The 9,397-nt window shown below is 34.3% G+C and overlaps 1 pseudogene; it reads right to left on the reverse strand.

Annotated features, from left to right (window-relative positions):
- Window positions 1–1,506: 1,506 nt before the first annotated feature.
- Window positions 1,507–8,641, reverse strand: LOC126676899 (RING-H2 finger protein ATL79-like; annotated as a pseudogene).
- Between the last annotated feature and the right edge of the window lie 756 nt (window positions 8,642–9,397).

Here is a 9,397-nt window from a genome sequence, read left to right on the forward strand (position 1 = left end):
AGTATGACAGATTTTCATTTTCAAGTTTCCTTCTCATTCTTTATAGATTTAGATGGGAACTTTTAAGTTATGGAATTATTAGCTGAGTGTGCATTGCAACTCACGAAAGATGGTGACAAGGTATGATTTATCAACTATACTATCCCCATAAAATTCTCAAGTTTCTAGGTTTTTATTTTCTGATAATAAAAATCATAACCATTTGAGTTATAGGATTTTCGATATCCCTATTGTTTATGATCAGCTAGGAAAGTGCGTGTATTTATGTACCTACTACCTATTTATAATTCTCAATCTCTTTTAGAGGGTGTTATGTAACTGTCACTTGAGGACCTAAGGTGGTATGGAGAAGCAACTAACCATCTTAGTTATTTCTTGGTAATGAGCTTTGAATATAACGTTTTTCTAAGGCATGTGAAAGAATCTGTGTTTTGTGGATGGATAAGATTCATGAGCTTATTGTTTGAATAAAATATATGTAAATGAGTAGCATCTTGCATAACACATGTTTCTTGTCAGAGAAATATTATCGGGCTGTTTATTGTTCTGTTATCACATAGATTTTGGACTATAGTGTTCCATTTATAAGAATTATTTCCCTTTCATCTTTACTATAATTTGTTTGACGTTTCATCTTGTGTTTATTTGTTCTTCATTGGCGGCACTCGGCATAAGGCTTCAAAATTTGTTTATGAATTTTCATTGTTAATTTTTTATTCCTTGGATATATATACACTTATTAAATCCTTTGCGTTCTCTACTTCTTGTCACCAAGTTAAATTAAATGCTGTAAGAGCTCTTGGAAATCGTTCAAGATTTGTCAGATTTGCTTCTGTTACACAAGGTAAGCCTGTAGATTTTCTCAATTATCAAATTACTCAGGTTGAGCCAGTAGGTACGATTCTTTGATGTGGTAAGGATACATATTTACTTAATTGTTAAACTTGCTCAGGAGATTCTCATCTTCTGCAGAGAACGGTTTAAACGTTTCTTTCCTGTGTCACGACTGGGAATGTCAAGGTATTATTTTCTCACCACTTAATTGCATTGGAAATTTTACCGAACTTTCCCAGTTCGCTAGTGGTCTATACTGAAGCTCTTACATACATTTAACAGGTTCAGTGGAATGTATGTCACGCACTGAGCAACCTATTTTTAAATGAGACAGTAAGACTGCAAGATATGGATTGGTATGGTGATCTAAAAACGAGACTTTTCCATTTGTTCTCGATTCCTGGATCTGCAACTTAAATAGTAACCTAGTAGTCTACTACTTGCTATATGTTTTAAATTTGTATCAATCTGTAATACTATTTTAATCAGTTAATTTATATTTTTTTCAACTTCCGAGATAGATCTTAGTGATGGTAATTTACGGGGAGCTGTTATGTGGCTGAGAAGCATTTGTAGATTGATAAGCCGATTAGAATGCTTCAAATCGGAATAGCTATTCTTGTACCTGTTTGCAGGGGAAATAATTGGAACTAAATTTAAAACAAAGAAAGAACATTGCTTTTCTTTTTAACATCAAGAAGAAAGAGCGCTCTAGTAATTAATTACATGGTATGTGCATATAAACTACACTATTATGGATTACTCATGATGTGTTCTTGAGCTGTATCAGTGATCTCCAACTGTCTGAAATTGTTGTTATTTTCTGGGCAACAATCTGAGGTCAAGAAAGAAGCCAGGCAACTGTTGCGGCAAGTGGGACAAGAAGAGTGAGAAGACAACTATTTTTCTATGCAGTGAACATGAAACCCATGCTTGCAAGATCCTAAAACCCGAATCCCTTCACCCTCCACGAACTCAGACAAACAAATAGCGCAGTTTGCCTATGCTTCACCCAGCTTAATCCCTATTGCATACACTAGAATTGGAGCCACCACCAGTGGCGTTGCGCCACTCTCAAAGCTTGGTTTGCTGCTACGGACAAGCTCACGTTGAGTTCGAGGAAGTTGGTCTGGCAAGTGATGGGCACCACGTAGGTAGCAACGAATGGTTGCGTTGAGAATGAGAGCATATATAAGTACATGTTGGCAAATAATCGCAAGTGTACGATATCGCTCAAGTAATATAACTTGGAAGACCAAGTATCGATCCCACAGAGACAATGGACTTAATCACTAATTTTAAATATTCTTTAATCGGCTAGCTAGAAAAATCAATAGGGTTTTGTAATTTAATTAAACTAATATAAACTGAAAAATAATAAAATAGGGTTTAAAACAGTAAGATTAAAAACTCAAGGATTGATAATCCCAAATAAATAAGTAAAATTATGGAATAGAATTTCTTAGCGATTTTATCGCGAATCGAGCTATTCTAAAGCACCGAATCCCGCCCTCTCAAGCCTCAAAGATCCGAATAAAATCACAACCTAATTAACTAACCAATTATTAACTCGCTCTCACGATATTAAAACTGAATTAAATAATCAAATTGTAATTATGAAGCAAACTCAATGACTACCTAAATTCCAACCCGCTCTCACGGCGTTTTTCTCTAAGTTCTTAATTATCTATGTCTATTTAATTAACAATCTCTCAATTAGTTAACTAAACACAAAATCATGAACTAAGTAGCTAAATTAATCCAAGCAATAAGATTAATAATTAAGACACGAATTAACACTAATCCATCCCATCCAAGTAATTACCAATTTATAAGTTCATATCAACCCTCGAACAAGGGTTTTAGTTACTCATAATAAAACTGAAACAAAACAAGAAGGATGATGAAGAAGAAAGCATAATTAAACAATAAATACCGGAGTTGTCAATTTCGGAAAGAATCGTCTTGATTAAGCTTGAAATCTTCAACAATCGTCTTGCAGAAACTAATTGTAAACTACTTATAAACTGCTGAGAAACAGAAAACTAAAACGCTAATCTAAGAGAAAATAATTAAAACTAATGTATTCTAAATTATTCTACATCTTAAATTGAGTCTAGTACAAGGTCTTTATATAGTAGGAGAAGTTCCGGAGTCTTCTAATTCATATTACAAATCAATTTGTAATAGGAGTTGTAATTGTGGGTTGAGGAAGAATTTCAGTCCAAATCAAATCCTGAAGCATGCGTGTTTTACTCTTGTCTCGTTCGGGAAGCCCTTGGTTCCGTTCGAGACACAGCCAATTTTCACATGGTCTCGAACGGGAACGTAGGTTACGTTCGAAAAACTTGTAACCGAGAGCAAAGCTCTCGTTCGGGACACTCTTTCCCGTTCGAGACACAATTTCAGCTGCGAAACTACTAACTTCAAAACTTCATAACTCGATGTAGAAAACTCCAAATGAGTCGGTTCTTGAACCGCTGGAAAGCTTAGGATGTCTACTTTATTTCTTATGAAGAACATAAAGTCATTTGAAGTCATTATCTGCTCCAAAATTGCCAATGAATGCGCCGGGGTCAGATTTTCATGTGTGCAAATGTGCTTTCTTCATTCCCAAGCTTCACGACCTCGATCTAATCCACGATTTATACTCTTTATTGCTCAAAATGCTCCATAATCACTAAATAATCCTTGAAACACTAACACACACCATAAAGCATAAAAATACTAAATAATGTATGCATAATACGATAAAAGTGATTAAATACGCTTAGAAACGACTCGGAACATAGGAGTAATTTTACTCCTATCAAACATCCTCACACTTACCCTTTGCTTGTCCTCAAGCAAGAAATAAATCTTACTCTACAAAACATGTTAGAAAACTTAGCACAATCTTGAAAATATATCAATAATAGAAATCCCCAAACCTATGAACAATATGAAAAACAAACTTCTAAACCCGACAACTAAATAATGATGCAATCAAATAATAATAATAATTTTATGACATAATTCAATATAACAACGGTTACTAACTCATTAGTACAAGGTCAAATTGAATCACACTTCAAGCTTTACTATCACTTGCGGGACATGGAAAATAATCGATTTCTCACTTAGGCAAATCATAGCACAATTTAGTAAAAACTAAGCTAATGGCATCAATATTTCAACAAGTAGGGTATATAACAAAGAAAGCTCACAATTGAAAACATGAATACTCACCATAAGCTTGCTCATAGTCCCGGACTCCGCTACTTGATTCGGTAATCAACAAAAATCATATGGTCTTTTATTGGGTTGTAATGTGGCTAAGGTAAAGGGTAGGTAAAAAGGTTAAACAAAGGCTAATTATCAACTTAATACACTATTTACTACTACTATTACTTCTAGGTTGATCTAACTCCGGTTTTTCGTTTATGTGAACTTATAACTTTCTTTTCTTTTTGAATTACGCTCTACTCATTGCTTTTTGCAATCTCAGAATTTTTCTTCTTTTTGAGATTTTACTTGCAAATTTCTATCTCTTTTTTTTCAATCTTTTTCAAAGCGTAAACTCTATCTTTTTAAGCACAATGTAGTTCACTTTCTATTTTCACTAATCTTGAGTTATTAATCACCTATATTCATCATAGTCATAACAAATAATATATCAAGTCGATAAGGTAAATAAAAGAGGTAAAACATAGAACGGTAAAGGGTAAAATATGGTAAAAACAATAAAAAGGCTTAAGGCTCAAATTGGTGTAATCTAAGGGATAAAGGGTGGTCTATTTAGTGGTCTAAAAGAAAGGTTATACCTAATTGCCATAATCATCTAATTGTTGAAAACTCAATCGTGTAACTTTAAACGGACACCGAGCAAGTTCTAGGAATAAAACATGAAATCAATACTCACAACAAGAAAATTAAGCTCAAAACTCTCAAAAGTGTGTAGTGTTATGCCATAAACTCAATTCCTACAAAAATTATGCTACTTATGCCAAAAGTTAAAAACGACTATAAAAATAAACAATCAACATGTCATGAATCCGCATCAAGTTATTCAATTATGTTTCAACGATTTGAACAAGTCTAAATTTTGAATTCACCCTTATTTCATCGGATTATGTCAACGAATTATTAAGTCATTAAGCAAGCATCGCTTATCAATTGTCGAATTAAGAAATCGCGTTCATACATTCATCGATTCGGGGAAATCTAAGATTGACAAATTAATTTAAGATACACACCAAATCAACTAACACTTTTTTTCATAATTGAAAGACAAAGATTTAAAGCGATACAAGGCATTGTAAAAAACTACGACTATCCTAAAACACCCTAATACAATCTACTAAAGCATGAAAACACAAGAAAAAACAAACTAAAAAAAAACAAACTAAACCTAAGAAAACATAAATAAACAAATAATAATAAATAAATAAAAATCCTAACTAAACGATATGTTTTTCCCCCATCCTCACACTATTTCATGCAATGTCCTCAGTGTAATGAAATAATAAAAAAAAATTGAAAAACATGAGTGTAAGATGAAAGGAAAATAATACCTCTTGGGATTGCCTCCCAAGTGCGCTTTAGTTAGAGCCTAAAGCTAGACTCTTCGCGTAAGGTTGCTAAAAATACAACCTAACATGAGGAAGCCGTCTTGGTAGCATCTTCTTCCTCTTTTTCCTTGTTGGCTCCTTCAAATAAAACTCGGATGATATAGAGTATGCTTGTACTCTATAGTAGGGAACATGAGGAGTATGAAGCATATTCATATATTTAGTATTATTTCCATCATACTCGGAATCAAACCCTTCTAAGAATGGATCTTTAAAATCAAAGGTTTTATTAAATTCCTTGTAGAGTACCGTAATACCAAATTGCTCTCCACTTTCATTATTTAAGCTCATGGGTGTTGTAACTGGGTGGAAAATCGGAGTTTCAAGTTCGCCATCCTCACACTGTTCTTTTTCGACCTCTACATGTACCTTTATTGGATGATGTCCAACTAAAGCATTGACATATGGAGTTTCAGCCATCTCATCGTCACTATTGATCGGCACATCGTCAACTTGAACCACCTTCGTAACATATGGACTGTCAAGTGATTTTCCGCTTCGAAGCTCAATTACTTTTACTTGCTCTTTTAGATTTGATTCTGTTGTAGATGGTAGACCATCTTGAGCTATATTTTGAATCAAAATAGCCAATTGAGAAATTTGCGTCTCAAGACGGTGGTTGACCGCGGCTTGATTTTGGAAACCGATTCTCATCTCCTCAATGAATTCATCAATCTTGCTTCCTTCATCCACATTCCAATTTTGCTGAAAATCCGGTAATTGTTGTGGTTCATTATCAAAGTTGGAATTGAAATCCCATTCGTTTTGATGTGGGTGATAACTTGAATTAAAGTTCAAATTTTCATTGAAGTTCTTCCAAGTATCGTTCCAACCATAAGTTTCACTAGCTTGCCATTGATCACCCATATAGTTGGCATGTCCATTCCAATCTGGATAGAGTACATGACAGTCAGCTCGAGTATGACCAAAATCCCCACAAATTTCACAGTTATACTGAAAATTTCGGTACTGCATATAATTTTGATTCCATGCCATTAATCTTTCCAAAATAGGTACACCAAAAACAAATTGAGGAAAAACCAACAAATATCAAATTTCCTGCACACCCAAAAACAAGAACACCCCACGTAAAATCCAATAAACACAAAAAAATAAAAATAAAAAACAGAAAATAAAAGCTAACACAATCAAGAATATAATACTCTTAATTTATTAAATACGCAATTGTCCCCGGCAACGGCGCCAAAAACTTGTTGGCAAATAATCGCAAGTGTACGATATCGCTCAAGTAATATAACTTGGAAGACCAAGTATCGATCCCACAGAGACAATGGACTTAATCACTAATTTTAAATATTCTTTAATCGGCTAGCTAGAAAAATCAATAGGGTTTTGTAATTTAATTAAACTAATATAAACTGAAAAATAATAAAATAGGGTTTAAAACAGTAAGATTAAAAACTCAAGGATTGATAATCCCAAATAAATAAGTAAAATTATGGAATAGAATTTCTTAGCGATTTTATCGCGAATCGAGCTATTCTAAAGCACCGAATCCCGCCCTCTCAAGCCTCAAAGATCCGAATAAAATCACAACCTAATTAACTAACCAATTATTAACTCGCTCTCACGATATTAAAACTGAATTAAATAATCAAATTGTAATTATGAAGCAAACTCAATGACTACCTAAATTCCAACCCGCTCTCACGGCGTTTTTCTCTAAGTTCTTAATTATCTATGTCTATTTAATTAACAATCTCTCAATTAGTTAACTAAACACAAAATCATGAACTAAGTAGCTAAATTAATCCAAGCAATAAGATTAATAATTAAGACACGAATTAACACTAATCCATCCCATCCAAGTAATTACCAATTTATAAGTTCATATCAACCCTCGAACAAGGGTTTTAGTTACTCATAATAAAACTGAAACAAAACAAGAAGGATGATGAAGAAGAAAGCATAATTAAACAATAAATACCGGAGTTGTCAATTTCGGAAAGAATCGTCTTGATTAAGCTTGAAATCTTCAACAATCGTCTTGCAGAAACTAATTGTAAACTACTTATAAACTGCTGAGAAACAGAAAACTAAAACGCTAATCTAAGAGAAAATAATTAAAACTAATGTATTCTAAATTATTCTACATCTTAAATTGAGTCTAGTACAAGGTCTTTATATAGTAGGAGAAGTTCCGGAGTCTTCTAATTCATATTACAAATCAATTTGTAATAGGAGTTGTAATTGTGGGTTGAGGAAGAATTTCAGTCCAAATCAAATCCTGAAGCATGCGTGTTTTACTCTTGTCTCGTTCGGGAAGCCCTTGGTTCCGTTCGAGACACAGCCAATTTTCACATGGTCTCGAACGGGAACGTAGGTCACGTTCGAAAAACTTGTAACCGAGAGCAAAGCTCTCGTTCGGGACACTCTTTCCCGTTCGAGACACAATTTCAGCTGCGAAACTACTAACTTCAAAACTTCATAACTCGATGTAGAAAACTCCAAATGAGTCGGTTCTTGAACCGCTGGAAAGCTTAGGATGTCTACTTTATTTCTTATGAAGAACATAAAGTCATTTGAAGTCATTATCTGCTCCAAAATTGCCAATGAATGCGCCGGGGTCAGATTTTCATGTGTGCAAATGTGCTTTCTTCATTCCCAAGCTTCACGACCTCGATCTAATCCACGATTTATACTCTTTATTGCTCAAAATGCTCCATAATCACTAAATAATCCTTGAAACACTAACACACACCATAAAGCATAAAAATACTAAATAATGTATGCATAATACGATAAAAGTGATTAAATACGCTTAGAAACGACTCGGAACATAGGAGTAATTTTACTCCTATCAGTACACAAAGGAGGATTATGAGGATGATGGATGTATTGGATCCAAAATCGTTGGAGTTGGAGTAAGGCCACCACCTGCATTCATGAGCATGAGGGCTACATGAGGCTGCTCTGGTGGGGTGGGATGGAGAAAAGTGGGCGAACTGTGAAGACTCTGCTGGTGCCATATCTGGTTGTGGCTGTATATGCTCTATCTGGTGAGGCGATGGAATTTGTTTCCGCGGATGCAGCTTTGGTTGTTTGGAAGACGAGATAACTAGTTGATAGAGAGAGAAAGGTGATTGCATGCCAAATCAGACATGGGTGAGATTTTATAAGGTATCAGACAGCAATTAAGCAATGCATACGTCACTTGAGTCTATTTTTTTTTTCCTTTTTTACAATTATTTTCCCCCCTTTATAAGGTACTAATCGAAATGATTCTATTTCTGATGGGTCTCACTACCTCTTATTTTTGATTTGTGTGTTTGTTCCTCATTTTTCTTTTTAGTGATCGACAAAGTAATATTGTTACTGTTGTATGCAGTGCACTAAATAATGTGATTATGTTGCATTTTGTGAGTTATTGGTAATGATAATCTTATATGTCTATTCATTTGAGTTAAAATAAAAAAGGTGCATGGAGTGGATAATGAGACCCGGAGTTTTGAAAACGTTACTTCCAGCTTTGTGAAAAAGACGATAGAGTCGGTTAAAGGTAAATTATTAAAATTTAGAGAAGAAAACAAAAGAAGAAATAGTTCCCGTCAAAGATATGAGATGTGTAATAGACAGGCCCACGAATTTGTGTTGTGTATAGTAGTCTTTTTTTTTATCTGGAAAAGGGAACACTTGTGAAATAAAATGAATTTACGACCATGTTGTCCAGTCACTTATGCCAAACTATAATTCGTTGCTTAGTGTGTAGTAGTTAATAAAGTATAGAAATGGAAATGATGGATAGGTTCACACAGCATAAGTCATCAAACGGGAAATGAAGACTGAGAAATGACTCGACAGAATACAATCCACTCAGGCATCCTTCATGCGCCCGCCCAATACGACTACTCGAAGTTTCATTTAATTTGATATGGAAGACAAGAATAGAGTTAGATAGTAAATTGCCTTGCAATAGAGGCAACTGAACAATG

The sequence above is a fragment of the Mercurialis annua genome, linkage group LG4 (genome assembly GCF_937616625.2).
Source record: "Mercurialis annua linkage group LG4, ddMerAnnu1.2, whole genome shotgun sequence".
NCBI classification, from domain to species: Eukaryota; Viridiplantae; Streptophyta; class Magnoliopsida; order Malpighiales; family Euphorbiaceae; genus Mercurialis; species Mercurialis annua.